Raw genomic sequence first — 27,492 nt, forward strand, 5'->3', positions numbered from 1 at the left:
AAGTACATTATTCCATTGATTTAAAAAAAGCAGGAAAGTAGATAACCATTTCTCAGCAAGTTGTATGCCTATTATCCTTTTTATCAGAGTAATCCATGCTCATATACGCTCCATCAGTATTTCAATTTTTTACTAATTACTGATTTTGTTTTTCCAATGTTTATTGAAAGCCTGTTGGAAATGAGCTGAATCTCAAAGGGCAGACTTTTTCTTTACTTGAAGGTGTTTCCTCTGTGATTGAGGCAGCTTTGACTTTGAATTCCACGCCCCAGGTGGAGAGTTCATTGACATGGATTTCAATGAGAATGAGGAGTTATCCTTCTCAGGTGCACTTCACCAAAAGATATCTGGGACATCCTAGGTGAGAGCCTGCCGTTTGCTAGCTCTGTACTCCATCTTCACAATAGCACTGAAAATATTACTTCTCTAAACAAAACAATGTTATCAAGTGTAGAAAGAGAAATTGCTGCAAAAGCTCAGCAGATCAGGCAGCATCTGTGAAGAGGAGCCAGAGTTAATGTTTCAGGTTGAGTGATCGTTTCTCAGAACATTTATCATGCGCCCTGCTGGCTTTCCTCAAACAGCAGACCCTAATGTTAGGCAGAATTGGAGCCTCTTATAAATAGGTAAATAAACCTGAACATGGAAAACTTCTAAAGAACGTATTGGTTGTACTGGAGCTCAATTTTGAAATGCACTGTTGAAATAGAGGGTCACCTCAGACCCCCTGCAGCTTCATTTACATGCATTCTGTTAATAAAAACATACTATTCAACCTCTCATCAAGAAAACAGAAGCAGAGAAAATTAGAGCAGAAAGGAGTCTTCACTTGATGCCTTTCTGAAATCCTTTTTGATTTAGTTCCAGTGCGGTGCTGACATTAATTAGGTACAACGCACAGTGAGAGTTTGGAACATTGCTTTGAACATTCTCTATTCAATTTTCAAAGGAAGAGTACTTTCAGTAATGAGAGTGTGATGTAATGTCATCACTGTGAACAAGAAAAATGCATTGTGAGATTGATTTTGCAATTTGAAATTTAAATTAATGTGTATTATAAGAACAAGTAGTTACATCTCAAATACCTCGATACAGTCTAATGTTTTTGAAATCTGTGCAGTTCGCTGGATCAAGACTCAGCTCTATGATCTGTCATTTGTCAAGTTATCTATTAGCATTTTATTAGAAATTTGAACCTAGAGTTACAGATGAAATGATTACTTTTTGTGATAGTCATTACTGTATATTCCATTTGGGACTTTAGTTTTCAGTGATTCTGTAAATCATTGAGAAAAAAAACATCAGTCAATGTGCTCAAAGCAAGTACACTTTGTTATTTTTTTCTTGGGTTAGAGCTGCCTTTGGGCAAACCACCCACAGTGCTATCCTGTACAAACTCCAGCATAGGAAGAGCAAGGACCAAGTTGTGGCAAAACTGACCATCCATTACAATCTCCCGATCACACTGAATTGAGACACATATCATTTTAAGGCTTGTCCACGATTTATATGTTGGAGTTGAGTTGTCAATGATTGTCTCACATCTTGAGTAGGGGCTTACCAATTAAATGGGTGCATGTGTATAGGATAGTAGGGAAATCACGTGTGCTATAGGCAGATTTCATCACTTAAAGGAATGGGAGGTGGTGCCTTTAACAAAGAATGAAAGAAGTAGCTGCTGTAACTTCTGCTAGACTTTTCATTTTCTTGAACAGCTGTGGATAACTGGATTGAAGAGGAGACTGTGCGGATGGAATTACGCCACATGTCACCCCCGTAGACAAGTGAGCAGAGACAGGACAGTGGAAAAGGATGACCCATGACACACCTCTCTGCAATGGAGGATACGATCATATAAAGTAGGAACAGAAGTAGAACAAGTTTTGAACCTGTTTCATTATTTAATAAGATCATGTTTTCAAATTTCACTTTCTAGTTCACACTGAGAAGCTTTGACTTTTGTTAGGTAAAGAAAACAAACTATCTTTGTTTAAGAAAAAAAAATCAAAAATGTGCTTCCACTGCTTTCTGAGGTAGGGATGCATAAGTCTCTCTGAAAAATTAACTTTTCCTCATCTGTGTCCTAAAAAGGTGACCTCTAATTTTAAAACAGTGCCACTTGGTTTTAAACCGACTGACAGCAAGAAACGTCTTTTCCACACCCATTTTGTCAGAGCTCTGCATCTTGTACAATTCACTTATGTCCATCCTCATTTTTCTAAACCACAGTGGAACAAGCCCAAGCTGCCCAACCTGTCTCAGAAGAAAACCCACTCATTCCAGGTAGTAAAACAGTCGACTACTTCAGAATCACCTCTAATGCTTATGTCTTTTTTTGAATAATGAGATCAAAAGTGCACACAACATTCAATTCTGACAGCTTTCAGAGCTCCACTATTCCTCAGATTGTTGATGGGTCAGAGGAAGGCTGATTTAGGTAGTAAATTGCAAAGGAATCGATTTCCTGTGAGCTTCCTTCCATCTGCCTGTTATGGACCAGACAAAATCCCTTTCAAATATATAAAGGAGACAGCCTAGATCCTAAGTTTTATTTTAATTAAAGGCAAATCTAAGGTACCGTGTTCCAGATGTAATCTGATTGGTAATACTACTCAGCTTTGAGCAAAACATGTTGTTTTCTTACCCTATACAATCAAAATATAAACAGAAGAAAGAGGAATTGTTTAACTTTAACTTCTATTGGAGAACTTAGCAGAATAATAGATTATTTACCTACTAAACAGCACCAGTTCCAATATAGTAACATCCCATAAACACATCTTTGGCAAGGACAAATTCATTAAAATAGATTGCCTCACATGCGATACTGGCAGCACAAAGAATTCCAGCTTTTTGCTGTGGCTGAGAGACGGAGGTAACAGCTTCCACAGCCAATTTCAAAACATAATAACTGGTGATAGTTAAACCAAAATCCTCGTTCAGTGGGAGTCTGACTCCACACATTCATGCTATTTACATTGTTCTCATTTTTAAAGAAGACCCCAGGCCCTCACAAGCTGTTTACCGTATTCTGTTTGAGGATACTGCCCATTGCCTATGGTTCAAAACCTCTCTCCAAAAAAAACAGGGTAAAATCCATTCCTTAAAGTAATAGCAATGACCCTTTATTAGCCAAACACTAATTTATCTAGGTACAGCTGATGATCATTTTAAACACACTGGAAATGGTGTCATTCCTGTAGTGTAAAATGAAACCTCAAGTAAATCATGATGTGAGTGATCAGATGACTCTGACATGACTAAGAGACGAGCCAGTCTAGAATGAGCATGTGAAGAGAGAGGTCTTAGACGCTGCTCTAAAGAGCTGTATCACATGGTGTACTATGTACATATGTAACTAATAAAGGTGTATTATGGGACAAAACGAGATAAGGAGCAAGCAGCTCAAGGATCTGTGTGCATGCAGATTTCTACAACACAGGATACTTTAGTCCTCTATTTGAACATTCAGGTAGTAGTAAATGTAAGTACGATGTTATGTAATTGAAAGAACGGGATAAAGCATTTCTGCCTCTTCTTATCCAAGATTTATGTCTAAAGTAGGGTTTTAAATTAGTATTACATTGGGGAAAAGTCTGGTGAAAATAAAGTCTGAATAAAAGAACTGACTGGTGAGAGTAAAGATCCGGCTAAGGTAAGGAGCAAGACTACTATAATAAATGCTCATTAAATAAAGGGCTACTTATCCATTTGTCACAAATGCATACATATTTTATTTAAATATTATATACAAAAATATAAATACATGAAACTGAACAGTTAGGTACAAAAAAAATTGCCTAGGCAGCATCAAAACAAAACTGAAGAACTGGATGCAATAGCCCACAACAAAGATCCAGCTATAATTGAAACAAATCATCCTGTTAAAAATAAGTCAAAGACTGGAAATTAATCCCATAGATTGACATTAGAAAATAAAACTGATAAGGTAATTCTACAAACTGGATAGTATGAAGGAAGAGGAGGAAAAGTGTGCAAGCAAATACGTGCATGAAGAATTGAGAAATATTTCCCTTCCTTTCGGTATACTAGCAAGAGGCGGTGTCAATGGATATAGAGAGAATGTTTACATTGTGTGTAGGACTTTCTATTAGCTGAGTCATTCTGTCATTTGTTCTTGTTTTCTTTCAGATTTCTAGCATATACAGCATTTTGCTGTAAGGGCCAGTTGCATCCTCCAATCAAAACACTGGCATAATTCATCTTAACTTACTGGACACAATTATAATTTGTGCTACAGTGTAATCATAGACTGTAAAAGAAGCAAAGTCAACTTTCTTACGCATTAGTCATTGCTTTCAACCCAAGGTCGATGCTATATCCAAGCTGTAAAACCCAACAAAAGTTAAAACCAGCTGCACGAAAAATTACAAGCTTACCCAGAGTGATCTCCCATTAGGTCCATAGCTGCCTCATTAGTAGAAGTAGGTTGGTAGACGGTCTGCTCTGCATTGGTCATGGAATTAGCGGAGGGCAGGAACAAAGATGGGGACCTTAATTTTTCCGCCCTGCCCTTTTACAGAGCTTTCTTTTTCTTTCTCTTTCCTCTATGCCCCATCTCCCTGCTTCCAAACGTGCCTAAAACCTTTTAATATCGTTAAGTTTCAGTCCTGGTGAAGGGTAATCTCTCACAAGATCATAAGGCACATGACCTGGAGTAGACTTTAACAAGTTATTTTAGATGCCGCATTTTTCAATGAGGCAGAATTAGTTAGTAATTTCATCATGAAACATTCACTGAGAACTAGTGATCATGAATTCTATGAGATATTTGAAAGAGATATTCCAATCTAAAAGCAGGGACGCTAAATTTATGCAAAGTTAATTAGATAGGTATGGTGCAAAAATTGGTTACGAACGATCAGGTAAATAAAACATGGTCATAAATATACAAAAGGAATCACTCCTCCATTTGAATCATTTTTTAGAATAATTTGTGATGAAAAGCTGAAGTCTCCAGATAAATTACAGATCACTGAGTGACTTCACCAGTCATATCTTGCCAACTGCAGTTTGTACAATTGTCAATACCTGTTCCTATCTTCTAAGCTATTCCTACGCAGGACAAATTATGCATTTGCATGAGATAGCAAGAGTTGGCCATTGTACCCTTGGATCTTGTTCAGTCGTTTAATAACATTGTGGCTGATCTGAGTGTAGTCTGAGTTGTGGTTTCTAACTTACCCCTTGTACCCTTTCACTCCCTTGTTAGGCAATAATTTATCTAACTCAGCCATAAGAAATATCCTCTGACTTTGCCTCCATCACTCTCTGGGACAGACTGCTCCAAGTGCCAATTTTTTCTCCAGCCATTTATCTTGCCTATAGCCCTTTGTATAATCCTTGAGCCCTTCAAAGTGAGGTATCACTCTCTTCCTCCACTGCTTTTGTCTCTTTGAAATATGAATTGGTGGATTCCAATTCCAAAACCTCTCATTTGTGATGCATTGTTTTAGGTATCTTTAAATGTCTCCTGGAATTCAACTAGAATAGTTGCATTTGTTAATCTTTCAATAATCTCTGCACTTTCTTTATACCTCATTGCTTTTCTTTATATTTCACCTTATCTGCAGGATTCCAGCTTCTTTGTCAGTGTAGTAGTCATTTTAAAAAAAATTATTCCATGTCTTTTTTTTGTTAACAGTGTTGTTAAAGTAACACTTAGAGCATTTGTTCTTTATGGGTGCGTACAAAACTTACGCTCCATCAATTCTTTTTTGAAAACCTCTCAATGTTTAACTGCAGCATATTATGTCAATACTTCTGTGCAATCTATGGAAGTCAACTCCCAACTAATTCTTCTGACGTAACCATTGCTTAAATTTAAATTATGTAAATACTTCTTCCTCTTGGAAATAATTTTGAATGTTGTATTGTGTTCACTATTGGTTAAATGCTCATTTATCATTTAATAATTGACTAATTCAGACCTATTACTAAGTGCAAACAATCAGCTTTCTCACATAGTAAAAGTTACCTGGAAATCAGTAATGAAATAATCTGAATTAGCTAGGTCTTAAAGTTGGCTTTGGAGGAGAGAATTGAAGAGAGTTAAATGGTGGTGGGAAAGGGGGATCTGTGTAACTTGATCTCCAGGTTAAGCTGGCTAAAGACATGACTACGAATAGTAGGATGAAGTACTTAATACACAAGATTCCAGACTTGAAAGCACACTAAATTTTTGTGGGGTTGGAGATAAGAAAATGTAAGGCTATGGAGAAATTGGGATTTGAGAATGAGAATTTTGAAGTCAAGGTTTTGGTGAATAAGGTAATAGATAAATGGGATTGAATGTGGGTTCAATAACTGGCAGCAGTGATTTTTCTGAGTTTGAGTTTACGGTGGGTGGAAATTGGAAGAGCAACCAGGGTAGCTCTGGAATCATCAAAATAACAAAATAAAACATGAAAGAAAGGTTTCAGTAATGGATTAATGTTGAGTTTTGACAAGAACAGGCAATGTAATGAAGTTGAAATTGGCAGGGCTTTATGATGAAGCGAGAAGATTGCATAACTTACTCTGGGTAACTAAGCTGTGCCTGAGTGACAAGTGCGATGAGTGAGTGAGCGAATAATTAGTTCAAGATCAGACAAAATGAGAAAGCCAGTACTAACCCACTTCTTCAACCAATCCCTGGTTTTATCCTGTTTATTTTCTGTTGAAAGATTTGCTCTCTCCCCTTGTCAAAATCAGCCAGGTAGAAAGGGAGAAAAAAAAACCCAGCAGAGCTTAATTTTCCAGATGCCAGGCTGGAGACTCATCAAAATTTTTTCTAGCATCCAGTTCATAGAATCTGTACAGTGTGGAAACAGGCCGTTTCGCAGAACAAGTCCACACCAACCCTCAGAGCATCCCACTCCCCAATAAGTCACCTAATCTACACATTCTTGAACATTTACAGGCAATTTAGCATGGCCAATACACTTAGCCACACATCTTTGGACTGGGGGAGGAAACCCATGTAAATGTGGGAAGTGCATGCAAACTCTGCACAGTCACCTGAGGATGGAATTGAACCTGGGTCCCTGGTGCTATGAGGCGGCAGTGCTGGCCACTGAGCCACCATGGGAATCATAAAACAGCAATGCTGAAAAGTGAGAAATGTTAACATATCCAGTGAGAGCCATCTGACCATGTTGCAGTTTAGTGGATTGTTATGAGTTCATCAGTGGGCATAATACAATCAGATTATATTTTTTAGAGTTTGTTTTATTCATTCATTGGATATGGGCACAACTGGCAGGCAGCATTTATTTTCTCTCACTAACTGCACTGGAGAAGGTGGTTTTGAGCTGCCCTCTTGAACCACTGCAGTTTTTGGCACACAGGGATACACATACAGCGCTGAGAAGAATGGAGCTTCAGCATTTTGAGCCAGTACCAACGAAGGAATGGTTGTATAGTTCCAACTTCATGACAGTGTGTGACTTGGAGGGGAACTTGCAAGTGACAGTATTTCCATGCTCCTGGGGCCCTTGTCCTTCAAGAGTTCGAGGGCTGGAAGATGCAGTCAGAAGAGCTTTGAGGAGTTGCCAAAATGCATTTTATAGATTGTACAGTTTGGCATTCTATTTACAGTAGTGGATGGTGTCCAGTTCCTTGAGTGTTATAGGAGCTGCACCAATCCAGGTCAAGGTGGTGTGGGAGATGTGGCAGTATTCCATTACCTTGTTGATGGTGTCGTAGCGTTATGAGATGAGAGATGAGTTACTCTCTACAGAATTTCTAAGTTCTGACCTGCTATTTAACTGCAGTAATAATGTGGCTATACCAGTTCAGTTTCAAGTGGGGGATTCCATCATTAAAATCTTATTGAAGGTCAAAGGGCAAGTCTTTGATTCTCTCTTGTTGGAGATGATCATTGCCTGATACTTGTACAAAATGCAAATTTTTCTCCCTGCTTGTGAACCCAAGCTTGGACGTTGTACAGGTTTTGTTGTATTATGTTGTGAGCTGCTTCAGTTTCCAAGAAGTCGCGAATGCTGCCAAATACTCGGAAAACTTCAGCAACATTCTTCGTCCTTTTGAATGCCAAGGTATTTTCTAATCAACCTGTTCAGAGATGTTATTACACACCTGTGGAACAGGTTGGACTTGAGGCCTGGCCACTTGATCCAGATGTAGGGACACTGCTACTGCACCTCAAGAGCCCCTTACTTCCATTCTTATATGGAGGGAAGATTATTGATGCAGCTGGAAATGGGTTAGTACAGATCATTACCTCGAGAAATCCCTGTAGAGATTTCCTGAAGCTGAGATGATTGACCCTCAACAACCACAGCAATCGTCTTTTCTTAACTGGTAAGACTCCAACCCCTGGAGCATTTTCCCTCTGATACCCATTGAGTCCAATCTTTCCAGTGATCCTTGATGCCATAGCTTGTCAAATGCTGCCTTGAATATTAGGCCTGTTGCTCTTTTTTCACCTCACTCAGCTCTTTTGTCCATATTTGCGCTGGAGTCATGAGCCAAGTGGCCTTATTTGAATCCAAACTAAGTGTTGCTGAGCAGATTATTCCTTTGCAAATGTAGTTTGATAACATTGTTGCAATGATTGAACATAGAATGGCAATTGAACCAACTGGATTTGTCCTTCCTTTTTGCATAGGACACACTAGGGCAATTTTTCATATTATCAGGTAGATGACCAGGGTTATTACCAGGGTTGTGACTGGGTTAGAACAGTTTAGCTAATGTTGCAACTAACTCTAGAACATAAGTTGTCAGTAACTCTGTCGGCATATTGTCAGGGATCATATCCTTTGTTGTATTCAATGTCTTCAGCATCTTCTTGGCACCATGTAGAGTGAATCAAATTGACTGACGCTGGAGGCTGAGGTGGGACATTCACTTACCACATCTGGCTAAAGATTGTTATAAATGCTTCAGTCTTGTAGTTTGTACTGACACACTGGACTTCCCCCATAATTAATGATGGAGAAATTTGCAGAATTGTCATCTTCAGAAAGTTGTTTAATTGTCCACCACTGTTTATGACTGAACTGCAGAGCTCAGATCAAACTGTTTGGTTGTAGGATCATTTTGGTCCTGTCTATTAACTTCATCGGGGTTGGCACCTCATTTTTAGATATACACAATGCTGCCTTGGGTTGATTAGATTTATCATAAATCTGTTGCTGCCTGCTGATGGTCGACATTGTCTTACAGATGCTCAGTTTGTGTTGTTGAACAATTTGAAGCCTATCCCATTTAGCACTGTGACAGTGCCACATAGCACAATATAAAGTATTCTCACTGTGAAGATGTGATATTGCCTCCTCTTGGACAACACAGCTGTCACTCTTGCTAGTATTGGCATAGATGGATATCACTACAACAGGAATATTGGTAATAAAGAGTTCAGTAAACTTCACCCTCTTAATTCCTTCACCATCTGACACGTGTCCAGTCGAACAAATGGCCAGCTGAGACACTTGCTATGCTCTTGAGTTAGACATTGAAGTTCCCCACCTGGAATATAATCTGTGCCCTTGCCACATTCAATGGTGATGATCACTTGCTGGTTTTCTTGTCCATGTTTAACCTGATGCCACAAGATGTGGATCAATTCTTAAAAATCCCAGGATAACCGTCCTAATGTTGTGCTACAGCACCAACCCCACTGCTGGGTCAGGTTTGTTGTTGCGACTAGACATAGTCATGGATAGCGATTTGTGGTGTCTGGGACTTTGTGTAATGATTCCACAAGTATGGATGTCAGGTCATTGTTTGCGGAATCACTCTCCCAAATTTTAATGGGGTCACATGTAGACCAGGTCAAATAAGAACAGCAGATCTTCATCCTTAAAAGGCATTAGTGAACCTGGTTTTTAATTACAATTATTAGTCTATTTTGACAGAAAATGACAATAAGGAATTAGGTTAGCTTTTTAAGACCAGATTTCAGTGAATTCAAAATTTATTAGCTGTGTTAGGACTTAACCACATGTGTCCCCAGAACATTAACAAAACCAGAAGCTGCTGGAAAAGCTCAGCAGGTCTGGCAACATCTGTGGTTACAATCAGAGTTAACATTTCAGGTTCGGGGGCCCTCCCTCACAACAAAACGTTTGTTTCTCTTCACAGATGCTGCCAGATCTGCTGAGCTTTTCCAGCAATTTCTGTTTTTGTTTCTGATTTACAGCATTCACAGTTTTTTTTCAGTTTCCAGAGAGCATTAGATTGGTTATCTGTTATTAACATAGTGATGTTATAACTATGCTACTATTTCCCATGTGGGAACCTTGTTTTGCAGAAAGCCATTTAAGAGGTTGGCATTAAGAGCTTCAGTAATAAGTAGCAACAGGGATTTGTGTTCTGCTGCTCCCAGATAATACTACTGAAAGCTACTACTACAGACTGACTTTGAGCTGGTTGGCTACAGCCAGTATACTGTGTACAAGTAAATAAAGGGTGACTTGGTGATGGGATATTGGCCTCTGTGCAGTTACTTCAACATCATAAGACCGATGGAAATGAACGTTGTTCTCAACATTAAACTTTTCTTAACCATCTCCTCATAGAATATTTGTAATCTTTCAAATTCCTTTAGATTCTGGAGTGGTCCGGGAGGATTGGCGAATTGCAAATGCAAGGTGTTATTCATGAAAGCAAAGAGACAAAAAGCAGGGAACTGTCAGCCAGTTAGCTTAGCAAGGGAATTTGCAAGATTTATTAAGGAGGTATAGCAGGCTACTTATAAAATTACAATGACTTGCAGCAGAATCGCCAGAGTCTGATGAAAGGAAATCATGCTTTAATAATCATGTCATCCTCCACTCACAGCTATACTTGATAAATGTAAACAGTGATGTAAACAGTGATGCTCTACAAACAGTAAACAACAATGGAGCAGAGCAGTTAGGGAGCAGATACACAAGTGTTGGTGGGGTGGCTGCGTGAATATCACGACCTCAGGATTTGAATTGATTTAAAATACATTTTTTAAAATCCTGTCTTTGAATCTATTCTTCAATGCAAGTAGTATCCTACAGTGTAAGACTGAGAGGTCAAAGCAAATGCAACTATGTGGTTGGTGAGTTTACCCCCTGTAGCTGTGACAACAACCTCAGCCTTTCTGGAACTACCCCACAACAAAATACAGGCACGTAGTGGTGGTTTATAAAAAGACAGCAGGTGGTGGAGATCAATGTTTCCTACACTTGCTTGATAACAGCATTTCTCGTAATGTATCTAAACAAAGCTTTGTCAGCTAGTGAATGTTGCAAATCCAAAAGACTCTTAAAGTAACATATTAATCTTTTCAGGATTGATTCGCAAGTTGTGGATATTACATGCTGATGTGTGTCCAAATAAGATCCATGACTGGACGGAATCTATGTGGTGATGCTGCTTTTGTCTTTTTCAGGAGAAGAGGTCATAGTCTGGGAGCTGCTGTCAAATAATCTTTTAGACAGTTGCCGCAGTATATCAATGTATTGATAGGTCAGGCTGCAGTCTCCATGCAGCAGTAATGGAAACAATGGATATTGTGCATAGTAATTGAGCTGCTAATCACAAGTTGCTTTCACTGAGTTAGTGATGTCCCTTTTTATGGTGTTGGACTGCACTCATCCACACAAATGGAGAGTATTCCTTTGGACTTCTGATCAGTGCCTTCTAGTTGACAGAGTATTTGTGAAACTTTGAATTATTTGCTGCAGAATACACAGCTTTTGACTTGTACTAACATTTGGCTGATTCAGTTGAGTCTCAGATAAGTTAATCAAATCATAAAGGATGTTGTTGATGGTGGATTTGGCAACATTAATGTGATAGAATGTGAAGGACAGTTATTTGGACTTAATATTTTAATTGCTTAGAACTAACTCTAAATGTTTGCCGTCAGAGATAATGGGAACTGCAGATGCTGGAAAATCCAAGACAACAAAGTGTGAAGCTGGATGAACACAGCAGGCCAAGCAGCATCTCAGGAGCACAAAAGCTGACGTTTCGGGCCTAGACCCTTCATCAGAAAAGGGGGAGGGGAGAGGGTTCTGGAATAAATAGGGAGAGAGGGGGAGGCGGACCGAAGATGGATAGAGGAGAAGATAGGTGGAGAGGACAGTATAGGTGGGGAGGTGGGGAGGGGATAGGTCAGTCCGGTGAGGACGGACAGGTCAAGGAGGCAGAATGAGGTTACTAGGTGGGAAATGGAGGTGCGGCTTGAGGTGGGAGGAGTGGATAGGTGAGAGGAAGAACAGGGTAGGGAGGCAGGGATGAGCTGGGCTGGTTTTGGGATGCAGCGGGGGAGGGGGAGATTTTGATGGTTGTGAAGTCCACATTGATGCCATTGGGCTGCAGGGTTCCCAAGCGGAATATGAGTTGCCGTTCCTTAAAAGGACCAACAGGACATGAGGACCATGGAGATGATGATGAGGAAAGTGGGAACTGAAAATTAAACAGTCACCTAACAGTTTTTTCTTGTCTGGGCTGTGTGTGAAGCATTTTTCTGAATTACAGTCATATTTACTGCAACCCAAATACCACATTCAGCAATTTTTTCACATGATACCTTCCCTGTGACACTAAGATCATAATGCCCAATTGACCACAACAGACATAAACCTAAATTATAGATGGACTACCTGTAAAAGTCAACTCATCTCTCCTGTGCACTTCCTTAGTGTTTCCTCTAGTACTCTTGTGCAGTTTGATTCCAGGGTCTAGGGTATAATTACTTGGTGTTATATAAGACAATGTTTCTGAAAGAGTTAATGTTGCAGACAGCATTAGACTTACTCAGTCTGATATTTTCATACAGACCTGGGTAGGGAATCAGGAGTCCAACTTAAGACCTCAATTGGGCCAGATGCATCATCCCTGGCACAGTACCAATAGAATTGACCATAACTTCCACACAAGAAAGGATGAGCTTGAGTGCTGTGCAAAGACTTGAGCCAAGTTGGTGCTGGACCATAGGTTTGTTGGCAGGGTTACAATTTTTTTTGTACACAACAATTAGTGTTCTCTGTAGGCTTCCCGACCACAGTATTAATCTGAGTCCTCTGAAGCTGGTGAGTTGGTACCTATAATATCGTTTGAAATCAGTTGTAGCTGCTGTTTACTAATGACTGGTAATACAATATATGCAGCTTCTGTCTGTTAATATATTGTTTGAGATGCACTTAGTGTCATCTGAGCTTTTGCCTGTATAATTGCCAAGTAAGATATTAAGTGATGGTATTGCATTTTCAGAGTCACTGTCTCCTTGATTTTCCTACGTATCCTGGTCAGCTTACAATTCTTGTGTACCTGAGAGGAAAAAGGCTCCAGTGTGGAGTTGCAGGTCAGGGAATGGAGTAGGCAAGAAATGAATGCTTACACAATTTGCAGTTTTTAATTGCATGATTCTGTGGGAAAAAGGGGAAATATGATACAAGAAGGAGAATTGCTGACTGCAATCTCAGCTAGCTCCAGCTCCTCTGTGTGCATTAAGACAGGCAGGCAGACCAGACTCCTTTTGTTTGATTACATTCACCTTCAGATATGTGCCACCTAACCTAAAAGAGAGAAGAAAGTGTGTCAACAAATGTTGTGCAATCTGTTTCGCTGATGTAGCTTTCATTGTTGAATAGTTCCTGTGTGTGTAACCTCTGCGATTTTTGTGTGAGGACAGCAACAGTTTTAAGCGTGAGGATAAGGTGTGGAAGGAATTTTACTTCCTGAATTACAGAAAAATAATAACTTCACTAGCCACACGGTTCTGGTAAATTAGTCCTCTCATTTATTTTGCAATTTGGTATATACTCCTGAATACAATGCTTCACAATAAGTTTCCTCTGTCCTCACTGGTCCTACCTAAAAAAAAGGGGACTTTCAATAAGCCAAGGATCTTTGGAAATTATATTCTTTCAATCCTTTCTCAGATCACGATTTTATCAGACATGATCCAATAAGTTATACAGCATCCTTTGTTTCTGTATTACTTTATCTTTGCTTTTAGCAAATTCTAGCTGCGATGCTGTGGTTTCAATCCAACTGATATCTTCTCGAAGTGTTATCCCTCATATCTAAGATAAGTTTCCCCCATTACCTGTGAATATACTGTCAGCACATTTTTCAAGATGTTCTGCATAGTTCATGTTATAACCTCAGCAATTTAGTCTTCTCCCTAAGTATATCAGAAGTGGCCAGCTTAGAAGTTCTATTTGAGTTTGTTCTGAAGCTATCAATAGAAAGCAATGGATCCAGATTTACAGAGATTGTTGATAGATATTTGGTCCTTAGTTTGAGCTGTGGGTCAGGCCATTGTTGCAGGTAAGAGTATTTGACTCTATCCAAACTTGCACTCTCCAAACTTGATAAACTGTGTAAAGTCATTAAATTCTTTATTGTACTGCATCCAGGCACCCTGCCCGAATTCATGGGACTGACTTTCGTTGTCATGTGCTTTCCTTGTGCTTTTCAGTTCAAATAACATTTCCCTACAGGATGTATCTCCCACTTTCCACCTCCTCCATTGAGAAATCCAAAAGATTTGGACTCTGTTTTCTTTCATAGAACATTACAGCACAGTACAGGCCCTTTGGCCCTCGATGTTGTGCCGACGAGTCATACCGATCTGAAGCCCATCTAACCTACACTATTCCAAGTACATCCATATGCTTATCCAATGACGACTTAAATGTACCTAAAGTTGGCGAATCTACAACCGTTGCAGGCAAAGCGTTCCATTCCCTTACTACTCTCTGAGTAAAGAAACTACCTCTGACATCTGTCCTATATCTTTCACCCCTCAATTTAAAGCTATGCCCCCTCGTGCTCACCCTCACCATCCTAGGAAAAAGGATCTCCCTATCCACCCTATCTAACCCTCTGATTATTTTATATGTTTCAATTAAGTATTTTATATGTTTCAATTCCTTTTGTACTATTTGCCTTTTTTTCAGGCAGATTCTATTCAAGCAATCTCCTAGCACCTGCTCTAGCTACAATGCATCTGCCACAAAATCATAGAGTCGTACAACACAGGAACAAATCCGTTGGTCCAATTCATCCATGCTGGCCAGACATACCAAAACAACCTAGTTCCATTTGCCAGCATTTGGCCTTATCCCTCTAAACTCTTCCTACTCATGTACCCAATCAGGTGTCATTTTATTGTTATAATTGTATTCGTCTCCATCACTTCATCTGGCAGCTCATTCCACACATGTACCACACTCTGGGTGAAAATTTTTCCCCTTGAGTCCCTTTTACATCTTTGTCCTTTCTGTGCCCTCTCGTTTTGGACTCCCCTAGCCAGGGGTAAAGACCTTGGCTATTCACCCTATCCATGCCCCTCATGATTTTATAAACCACTAAGAGGTCACCCCTCAGCTTTTGATACTCCAGGGAAAATAGCCCCATCCTATTCAGCCAAAAGAACTGCGGATGCTGTGAATCAGGAACAAAAACAAAGTTGCTGGAAGAACTTAGCTGGTCTGGCAGCATTTGCCAAGGGAAAAAAATACAACTAATGCTTCAGGTAGGATTCTGAGGAGGGTTTATCCAACCCGAAATGTTAACTCTGTTTTTCCCTTCACAGATGCTGCCAGACCTGCTGAGATTTTCCATCAACTTTGTTTTAGTTCCAGCCTAGTCAGCCTATCCCTACAGCTCAAACCTTCCAACCCCGGCAACATCCTTGTCAATCTTTTCCGCACCCTTTCAAGTTCAACAACATTTTTCTCTGTAGAAGAGAGACCAGAATTGAACTCTTTGAGAAATTCAGGCTAGCTATTCCTGATATTGGACACCTGCTGATGTATCCAACCAATGACTAGTACAGTTATCACTAGTTACAGGTAGCAATCAGTCGAAAGAGCAAAATAAGCAGCATGAAGTTAACACGTTGCCTGCATTGCAATCAGTGGGCACTGGTAATTTGGGTATTCTGATTCACAACCCTGCTTTCAGTGACTATACAATTCAACCCTTGTCTGTATTATGCCATGCTATAAACTATGATACTGACCACAGACTAGAAAAATTGATTTTTCTTATCTAAGAGTTAGAAGCTTGGACGAATCTCTTTCTTTTCCTATTAAATCCTTCTCTCTGTTTTTTTAACTGATATGATTATTTTCTTTACTTTCCTTTTGAAAAGGACAGCACATGGTACAAAAGTAGCTTTTCACGATTATCTTTTCTCTGAGAGAAAATATCAAACCTTTTCCAATTTTGGATAGCTTCTTTCTTCTCTTGCAAGGTTTTAATCGATGCTTGGTCTTTCATTCAATACTGTGTCACTTAGCTATTTGGTATGCATGTGACTTGCTGGCAGCGATTCAGCATAGTGGAGCTCAGAGCAGAAATCATAGTCCAAGTGTTAATACCCTTTAACAGCTTTGTTGTCGAATGAATTATACAATGTGTTCAAATGTGGTTCCTAGTCAATCAAAGTAAAGGCATTTTCTCTGAGACTATGGCAACTATTGAAACTTTTGACAAGATTCGTCATTTTATATTTATTGTAAAGTTAAATCACTGTTTTTATAGAAACAAACAACTGTATTTTAAGCTGGCATGCTATTCCACATAACAAAGAGTTTTCAGCATCAAGCTCCTGATTGTAAGTTTCCCTCTGCGTTATTTGCAGCATTTCTCATTTTTGTTCCCGTTGTTCAAAACCCCAATATATTTTTTGTTTCAAAGCATTCCATCGACAAATACTTATTGGTACTCTTCAAATGCTCACTTGTGCATCCAGTTTTGGTCTCCTGTGTTGAGAAAGGATGTATTGGCAGTAGAGGAGGTGCAGAGGAGGCTCACTACATTGATCTGGAATTGAGAGGGTTGCCTTCTGCGGGGAGATTGAGTAGACTGGGACGATACTCATTGGAATTTACAAGAATGAGGAGTGTCTTATAGAAACATGAAGAATTATGAAGGGAAAAAGTAAGATAGAAGCAGGGAGGTTGTTTCCACCGGCAGGTGAAACTAGAATTGTTTGGCATTGCCTCAAGATGAAGGACTGAGTTGGGGACGACCTTGTTCACCCAAAGTGTGTTAATATGTGGAATTCCCCTGCCCTGTGAAGCAGTTGAGGCTGCCTTGCTAAACATTTTTAAAGCAGAGATAGAGTTTTGAACAGTAAAGGAGTTATGGACTATGGTGAGTGAGTGGGTAAGTGGAGCTAATTCCACAAAAAGATCTTGATCTTAGCAATGGGGCAGATGGTCTACTTCTGCTCCTGTTTTATTTATGTCCTAATAATTGTCTTCCTCCCTCATGTGTTTATCCAACTTCTCTTGAATCCATCTATGCTATTCACCTCAGTTGTGCCCAAGTTCTATGTTCTAGCCATTCCAACAAATAGGTAGACGTCAAAATTGAAAAACACTCATCTTCACCATTGCATATCTGTTATATAAAATTGTAAAACTTGAGAACTAAACATCAATCAAATGGTCAAATGAAGTTATTATATTTGTCCGATCCACAGATGGATTTGTTAACGTAAAAGACTGTGTTTGTTGCGACTACAGCTGCTGGGAGCACACTCACAGCCCCTGCCACACACTGCATGTGGTGTCATGGTTGGCTGCAGTGCCTGATCCTTTCAGAGACACTGTTCCCTTCATTTAGCTCAGCAGCATTGTAGAATGTTGTTAAATGCCATTGTGTAACCAGTTTAAATAAACTGAGCAGCTACACTTCTGATATATTTGGCACAGTTGAATAAATCTTGAAAACAAACAGATTTGATTTAAATCTAGCTCAGCCTTTGAAACCTCAAAGGTACTGCTGACTGCAGGTATGGCCCTGTTGCATTGAGAGAACAAGTTAAACTAGCTATATCTGTGAAGCTTTACACTTGCATCTAATTAATGGTAAAAACTTGGATAGAGAGCTGCGATTGATCAGTACTACTAATTTAATGTACTTTTGGAAATTGTCGAAGAATGTACGGATGAAAATATTAGGTATTTGACAACATTAACTGCAAATTATTATTAATAAAGTTCCAAGTGGAGATTTAGTAGGCCTAAAACTAGCGTTTGACTTTTCAGTAACATCTAAAGAAGTGAACTGTTCTACCGGGTACCAGTACTCCTGAGTCTCAACAGCTATTGATGGGGCAGGAATGGTCATTTATTAAGGAAAGGGTGTCCATTCATGAAGAACTGGAAACATGGTCCTGACAAGATTGACACTCCTGCATCAATGAGGCTCTAACAATATTGAGAAAATTAGTCAAATTTGGATCCTTTGTAGGTTGATGGCCCCAAGAAAATTCATTAGCATTGTGTCTTCAGAGAACTATATTTCAGTTATGTTGGCAGCAAATTGAGTCTATTTTACACAAAATGTCAATCTCATCATTTCCATCAGTATATCTCTTCAGTGCTGAGATGCTTAATGGCTTTTGTTTGAGCCGTAGTGAAAGCCATATTTAAACATATATTCTCCATCCACTCCCACCCTCCTTAATACTAATATTTCCAAGTTTTAACAACAGTAGCTCATTTGCTGTTGTTGGTGTGTTTTTTGTATGCCTTTAAGAGACATGCACATGAAATCACCAATGTATTGTAGCATGTGACCTGAGGTTGTAAATATCTCAAGCCCCACTTGAAGTCATATCCCTTCAGGCATAGCAGTCTTTTAGAAGCATGCTTCTCTCTTGTAACCTAGCAGCCTAATATTAACCTAGTCACGTTTTTGCCTGAGGTATGTCATAATTAGACACAACAACTAGTTGTAATAATTATCTGCTGCATTCTTCAATGCCACGATATCCACATCCAGCTCATTATGTTGTTGGAGATAACATAAGCAATACCACATCAGAAAAAAGAGATAATGGGAACTGCAGATGCTGGAGAATCCAAGACAACAAAATGTGTGGCTGGATGAACACAGCAGGCCAAGCAGCACCCCAGGAGCACAAAAGCCGACGCCTCGGGCCTAGACCCTAGGGTCTAGGCCCGAGGCGTCCACATCAGATAAAACACTGGTTGTTATTTAAAAATTCACTGTATGATGAAAAAGTCTGTGTAAAATACTTACTTGCTGGTATTCACCACAGTGAATCACCTTGACATCACCCTATCAACATCACAACATCAGCAAATACCCTATTAAGTTATGCTCTTATTGCCATGGGATCTGAAGACTTTTGACTTTGCTGACAGTTTGACAGACAATATGCCAGTGTGTGACGGAAATAATCTAATCGCTGAGTGTTCGTTTTCTGAAAAAGAATGCTCTGTACAACACTCTGTGGTTGAAATAATTAACAGAGATTGCATTCAGTTCAGGTCAGAATGACCTCAGGTGAATTTCACCCCCTATGGTTTATTGTGAGGATTGCTGGAGCAAGTCAACTCACATACTCCAATATATTAAATTACCTTCACGATGTATGCACGAACTTAATACTTGTGCAGATTGGAACTTGACTTGCACCATTATTTTATGTAGAAAGTTGATCCGAAAATCTTGCTTCATATTGCTGCAGAAAGTTGATGTGTAAAAATGATTGTTTCCACTTTCCAAACTTATCAGAATGAACTGTTGGGTACTATTTACCTGACAATCAGCAGTCCATATAAAAAGGATCATTTGAATGAAATTAGCTTGGATATGTTCAGAAAGGAACAATGATTATTGAAGTAAGTGACTCTGAATACATGTAATAGTACAAAATAAACTAATGAATGACCACACAATGAAATGCAACACTAATAAGCAACTGGCAGGTTGGACTTGAATCAGTAAAATTAGTTTGTTACAAGTTACTTTTGACTCTGACCTGGAAGGGTTTGTAGTTTTACATAGACTGCAGTGTAACGTTATCATAGTATTCTTTGGAACTTCTTTGTTGAAGTTTCACTTTTCACTTCAGGGTCTGGAGTTGATATATCCCTCGACAAAATTTAGGGACACAACACAAATGAAATACCAGTGAAATTCAGCACTTTGAAATACTGCTGGTTTATGTTTTTGTAATGATGTACTTAATTTAGTTTAATTGTTTCTATTTTGCTCAAAGAAAGTTCATAAAAATCATCAAAAATTCAGTAACGTAACAATGGCCAATTCTGGAAGGACTACAAAATTGCTCAGATTTAAAAAGCTCTGCACAAATGTATTCTTCTTGGACATGTTTGTAGAAGTAGCTCCTTTGTCATCACCATAATTACTTTTGCAGATATTCTATGGGGGAGCTGCTGAGTTATTATGAAAATTACTGAAAAGCCTTGCTAAAACAATTTTACCTCCAACAATAAAGAAAACCATGAAAGAACTGAAGCTCAGTATTTGATTTGTTTGAAATTAAACTTAATTTCTGGGTGTAAACTAAGTCTGGAATGTGATACATGCAGCTATACCATAAATGAACACTGAATATTACATTTATCTTAGAAAGGTCTTACATCTGTGTAATCTCACTTGTGATATGAGAATTTTTTTTCAGCCAACAATGAAAGGAAATGAGTCAAAAACAAAATGATGCAGCAGGTGATGTTGGAGGCCGGTGGTAAGTGACTAGAGGCACCCACTAAGAAATTATGCCCTTGTTGTATCAAAGAAATTTTTATCAGTAATGATGACCAGGGAACATTAGCCGAATTGTCATGAAATTCTATTTGATCTACTCCTACCCTTTGGGAGAGAAATTTGCCATTTTTGTTTGATTTAGCATGTATCGTATCCAGACCCCGAACAACATATGATCTACCAAGCTACTTGATTGGATTCAGTGGCTTGAAAATATGTTTCCAATGCCATTTAGGGATGGGTAGGAAGTTTAAATCCTGTGTTAAGATCAAGACGAAATCCATGAGTGAAACGTCACTGGCTTTATTATCTATATAAGTACAGATAGGATACTAACAGAGCACGTTATCTTCTGGAATCCTAGAGGCACCATCACATCTTGTGATATGATGTCACCATGCATTGTTACTATTCACAAACTCTGTACATATTCTTCGAGTAAAGGTATAGTCAAAACTTTATTCACAGTACCCCTTGTAACTGTTGCCATTTAACAATGGATTTTACGATAAAAACAAAATATTGTGGATGCTGGAAATCTGAAACAAAAGCAGAAAGTGCTGGAGAAAGTCAGCAGGTCTGTTAAAATCTGTGGAGGGAGAAACAGAATTTTAATGTTTCAAGTCCAGTATGTTGCTTTGCTGAATTGAAAGGTGTTGGAAATGCTTTATTTTAACTATTAACTAACAGAAGGGAGCAGGTGGAATAATGGCCCAGCGCAAAAGACATAAGGGCTGTTAACGGTGAAATAGATGTAACATGGGCGGAAGTTAGACTGTGAGAGGGAGAGTGTGTGTAATTTCTACTGTCTTTTGCACTAAGCCACAAAACCATCTGTCAACTTTGTCTTCCCCCACCTCAGCCAATAGTATTTTTAAAAAAATACACTTTCAAATCTTTTTCAGTTCTGAAGAAAAATCAGTCTGGACTCAAAATGGTAACTCTGTTTTTATATCTCTTGGCAGATGCTGCCAGACCTGCTGAGTTTCTACAGCATTTTCTGCGATGGAATCATGAACCTTCGCTCTTTACTCCTAATTCTTCTTTTCCACGACCTCCCAAGTCTTTTTTGCCTGAAGCAATATTCTCCAGAAGTGTTCTCAGCTCTCTTGGGGGGTATGTAGAATGTGCGTACTGTCTGTTTGTGGCTTTGGAAAGTGAATGCAGAGGTGGGGTGCGATGGTGGTTTCAGAGGATTTGAGCTGTACAATATGAAGACTAATCAGAGAGAAATTCTCTGGCATTACAACTATTATGTCTCTCCTGAAGAGGAAGCCAGCAAACTAAAATTCTCTTTTTCACCTCCACGTGAGGCAGCGATAAATCTGGTGGATGAGAGGAAGGGCAAAGAAATTGGAGTCTGGTGAATAAGGGTGTCCCTACTCCATTTGGCTTGGAATTTTAATTCCTGGAGGTAGTGTTAGCTGTTTTACGCTTGTTTCAGCTTGAGGCTATTCCTCTGCAGACAAGAACATTCCTGGAACATCAACTGGAAGCGGAGGTATAGATTCTTCAATAAGGAAGTAGGCTCTGGATTTGGATCTGTAAGATGTTCTTATACAGCACTGGGGTCTGCAGTTTAGGTGGCAAATTGGATAGTGAGACATACAGAATATGTCTCCTGCTTACTGGCCTTAAACACAGTGAAATATTTGGACTTAAGACCTAAGTTCTGCATTTAATTTCCATGTAATTTTAAATTTTTTGGGGGGTTTTCCATAGCTAACAGTGCACTGTGATCTTTAGGATCTGGTTTTTCCCTTTTCCTCCATCAAATAATTTCTTTTTATGTTAATTGGAGAAGAACACAAGCTGGCTCTGCATAACACCTGTGGAAATTTTTGTAACCTTTTGTTTTTTCAATTAACATAGTTTGATAGCATTTTGTGATTTCTGATAGCTTAGCTTTTAAATCAGCAATAATCATTCGACACTTCCAATTCCTGTTTACCTTCGATCTGTTCTAGTTCCTTTTAGATGCTCAAACTTCAGTCTTTCCAAAGCATAACTCATGTCTCTCTGACTTTGAGGCTGTCTCTCTTTGCTGAACAAATTCTTTGGTATGTTGTTGATGTTGCCTTCTTAAAAGAAACAGCAGAAACCTTATCATAGGTATTGGATTTGAAGAATGTAGCAAGATACACATCATTATTCACTGTGGCTATATCATGCTCTTCCAATCTTTCCTGATGGGGCAAATTAACATTGAGAACTTCATCCTACAGCCGATAAATTCCAGCCTAAGTATATCCTGTTTCTGCTACTTTTACATTTTCTTCAAAGTGAGACAAAAAATCTGTAACTTTTACTTGCATTCCTAAGGGTGATGTTTTATCACTTAAGACCAGTTTATCAACTAATGATTAAAGATTGGGGATAGTATCTTGAGAAAGAACATTGTTTATCAGAGAGGAAGCGAAAGATAGGAATAAATGGGTCTCTTTCTGAATGCAGGCAGTGACTAATGAATTACCGGTATTAGGACCTCACTGGTTCACAATATATGTTCATGATGTATATCAGGGAACTAAGGGGAATAACTCAAAATTTGTTGACAACACCAAGCTGGGTGGAAGGCTGAGCTGTGCGGGAAATGCAAAGGTGATTTGGACAGGCTGTGTAAGTGGGCAAATGCATGGCAGAGGCAATATAATGAGAATAAACATGGCATTATCCAATTTAGGAGCAAAAATAGGAAAGCAAATTATCATTTGAGTAGTTTCAAGTTGAGAGAGGGGAATGTTCAACAAGACCTGGGTGTCTTTGTGCAACTGCCACTGAAAATAAATGCTCGGGTGCAGTAAAGAAGACAAACTGTATGTGGCCTTGATAGCTAATGATTCAAGTACAGGAACAAGGAAGGCTTGCTGCAATTATACAGGGCATTAGTGAGAATACACCTGGAATATTGTGTACAGTTTTGGGGTCCTTATTGGAGGAAGGATTATTAGTGGGAATGCAGTGATGGTCTACCAAATTAATTCCAGGAATGACAGGACTGATGTATGAGGTGAGATTGAGTCAGTAAGGATTGTTTAGAAGAATGAGGGGGAATCTGATAGAAATCTACAGAATTCTAACAGGACTAGATAGGTTAGATGTAGGAAGGGGGTCACAGTTTAAGGTGGTAAACCTTTTAGGATTGGGATGAGAGGAAATTTCTTCACTCAAAGAGTGGTAAGTTAATAAAATTTGCTACCAAAAAAAGGTAGCTGAGACCAAATCATTATGTTTTCAAGAAGGTAGGTGTAGTTCTTGTGGCCAAAGGGATTAAGATATGGAAGAAGGGCAGGATTAGGTTATTAAGCTCAATGATCAGCCATGATCATATTGAATGATGGAGCAAACTCAAGGGACTGATGACCAACTCCTGCTCTTATCTTCTATGTAACTCTATGTCCACATAGCTTCAGTCTCTGCCATAGCTGCTGAAGAAAGAAGGTTTAAAGCACCTCTATTTAATAAAGAATGCTGCCAAAGAAAGCTGGTTTGGATTTCCCGTCTTGTCTAGGGCTGGTTCTGGTCTCCGAGTAGATGAAGCAAGGTGGTTTTCTGGGTCTGGTCAGTCTGATGACGCTTGCTGTGCGGTACAAGCAGCTGGAAATGATGAGCAGCTTGGCTGACAGTTGAAGATACTCTCTGTTGAAGTAAGCGCAAAAAGCAGGCAGAATTGGGATTTCAAGTTGCCTCTTTCATTGCCTTCTTTGTACCCATCTTGAAGATTCTGTGGCCTGTGTCCAGTATTGACATGGGGCAGCGATTGAAAGATCCAATGAAGTAACTACATTCCAGTTTTGGAGGACACAGAACATTATTTTGAACCTTCAACTGCCAAGTGCTGTCCTTGTCTCGCTGAGCCTCTGGCCATTTGTGAGCTGGCTGCCACCAAGTCTGTGTGGCATTCTTCTAAGTGGTGGAGGTGTTCATCCAGCAACACTATGGCTGTTAGTGCATGGATAGTCAGTTCCAGGCCTGCCTGGTTTCAATGGGAGGTTGATTGTTCCAGGCCTGGCTGCATGAATACAGTCTGTTCCAGCACTGCTGTTAACAGATTGTGAGTCCAGCTAGGGTTAAACTTGACTTCCATATTTTTGAGTTTTAATCCATCCTCATGTTAAAAACTGTCAATATTTCATTAATAATCCTGCAGGCCTCTGGATCACCTGGCCATAACTACATCTTGCTCAGCTACGGTCTAACGTGGTCTGTTTTGACACTTGCTTGCTGTATTTGAAATCCACTACTACTGCTTCACTTATAAAATAGCCTAACTTATGGAATAAATGGCATTCAGCATTTCTGGCTGAGCGGATTAGTTTTGAGGTGGAACTTAACCAACACAACACAGGCACAAAGAAGTGTTGGGAACAATTACCCTTATCCCCTTTGTAGCTGCTGTCCTGCCAATGCATTAGTAACACTTGAAGTTCAGCCTGTCTGATTGTGGAACCTGAAGGCTTTTGTTAGATTGTAAAAATTCTGATAGAGTATTATACCCACAATGATGTAGTCAAATATTAATTAATCTTTTAAGGAACTTCAGTAAGACTTCAGAAGGACTTTAAAGTATAAAGTGGGAGGGAAGAGAAGGATAAAACCTACCCCAGTAGGAAGAAAAGCAGCAGGTTAACATCTGTAGGGATGGGTTCAAGTGTGTGGAAAATAAATGAAAGAAATGACAGGAAAGGAGGACACAGGAGAGGTTAGTAAAGTCTCCAGCACAGACACAAATAGGACAGAGTGTTTGAAAAGGGCCAGGAAACAAACTTCAAGCGCACTGGGCAAATGAATAACGATGAGAAGATGGAAGGTTAATACAGGACTGAAGGTCTTACATCTGAATGCGCACAGAAAATAAAAGAAGTAACTGAGCTTGTGGCACAGGTCAAAATTGGCAGGAATGATGTGATGGGCATCATGGAGACTTGGCTGCAAGGGGATCAGGATTGGGAGCTGAATGTCCAAGGATGTACATCCTATTGAAAAAGTAGGTAGGTGAGCAGAGGGGGTGGGGTTGCTTTATCATAATAGCACTATAATTATAACTGCTCACAATTAATGGTCAAAAATTGCAAACTGAAATCTCAGATCCCTGCAATTTTGAGTGTGTGCATGTGCGTATGTGTGAGAGTGAATAGTGTAGTGGGGTCACCTGTAGTGTGGCATGAACCAAGATCCCAGTTGAGGCCATTCTCATATGTACCAAACTTAGCTATCAGACTCTGCTCGACAACTTGCGTTGTTGTGTATCTCAAAGTCTGCCTTGGAAGATGTTTACCAGAAGATCCGGGTCTGAATGTCATTGACCAATGAAGCGTTTCCCCCACTGGGAAGGATCATTCTTGTCTAGTAATTGGTGCACGGTGTTCAGTCACCTGTTGTTGTAGTATCTGCATGATTTCACCAATATACCATGATAGAGGGCATCCCTGTCTACAGCATGTGAGATAAATGACATTAAAGTCACATGAGTATCTTCCATGCATGTGGTGGGTGGCGTTCCCATGTGTGATGGTGGTGTCCATGTTGAAGATCTGACATGTTTTGCAGAGGTTGCCATGAAAGGGTTGTATGTACAGTGTTGTGGTCGATGTTGTCCTGAGGCTGGGCAGTTTGCTGTGAACATCAGTCCGTTTAAGATTTGGCAGTAATTTGAAGGTGTGAAGTGGAGTCATGGGGAAGACCTTGGTGAGGTGCTTGTCGTCATCGATAATGTGTTGCGAAGAACATGGAGTAGTTTCTCCTCTCCCAGGAATTTACTGGATGATGAAGGGTACCCTGTCTGACGTATCCTGGGTCTGTCTTCTGATGAGATCATTACGGTTTTTCGCTGTCTCTCTCTCCCCCACAACCACCACCTCCACACACACACACACACACACACACACACACACACACACACACACACACACACACACGCACGCACATGAATCAGTAGGGTCAATTTGTATTTGCAGATACATTTTTTGGTTCAAAACACACACAGTTTATAAACAGTCAGTCAATGTGGTGTTTTATAAATTCCTACTTTAGAAATAAAACCGGACTAAAGTTTTGGCAAAGATCTGCAGCTCGGATTGTGGATGAGGCTGTTGGCTTGCTCGCCGATCTGGCTTGTTTTTGCTCATTTTGAGGTTTGGAGCTCCACATTTGTCAATCGTTCTAGTTTAACATCCAGAAACAGAAGTTGATTGTTGTTTTCTTTTTCCTTTGTGAATTTAATCCCTGCGAATACACTGTTGATGAGGTGGTGGGTCTCTTCTAATTTGTTGTGTTTAATAATGACGAATGTATCATCTACGTACCAGATTCATACTTCATCTTTAATGGTCAAATATACAAACAGATCAACAGTACACCAATGGGGTCACCCATCTCAGGACTCATTGCAGAAGCAGTCATGCAAAGACTAGAACACACCACCCTCCCCCACATTCAACCTAAACTATGGATTTGGTGTGTTGACGACACATTTATCATTATTAAATGCAACAAATTAGAAGAGACCACCTCATCAAAAGCGTATTCATAGGGATTAAATTCACAACAGAAGAAGAAAACAACAGTCAGCGTCTGTTTCTGGATGTTAAGCTAGAATGATTGACAAATAGGAAGTTCCAATGCCTAAATTGAACAAAAACAATCCAGCTCGACAAGCAAGTCAACAGCTTCATAAAACCAGTCTGACTCCAAACCAAAACACAAACAGATTCTAATCAGTGCCTCATACCTCACATGCATTGTCTGACCTAAAACATCACCTCTTTTTAACATTGATAAAACCTTTAGTTTTCCCAAGACCGTGACTTTATATATACATATTAATCAATTAAAACCTTGTAACTGATTACAGATTTAACAGTGTCTTAGGCTTGTTTAGTATATCCTCATCAATGGTATCAACCTTTGATCTGTTACTCACAAATTCTGTGTCTGAGTCTATATCGCTCACTAGCACCCGAAGACGAAATGGGGCTTTAA

Source organism: Stegostoma tigrinum, chromosome 4, assembly GCF_030684315.1.
Source record: "Stegostoma tigrinum isolate sSteTig4 chromosome 4, sSteTig4.hap1, whole genome shotgun sequence".
NCBI lineage: Eukaryota > Metazoa > Chordata > Chondrichthyes > Orectolobiformes > Stegostomatidae > Stegostoma > Stegostoma tigrinum.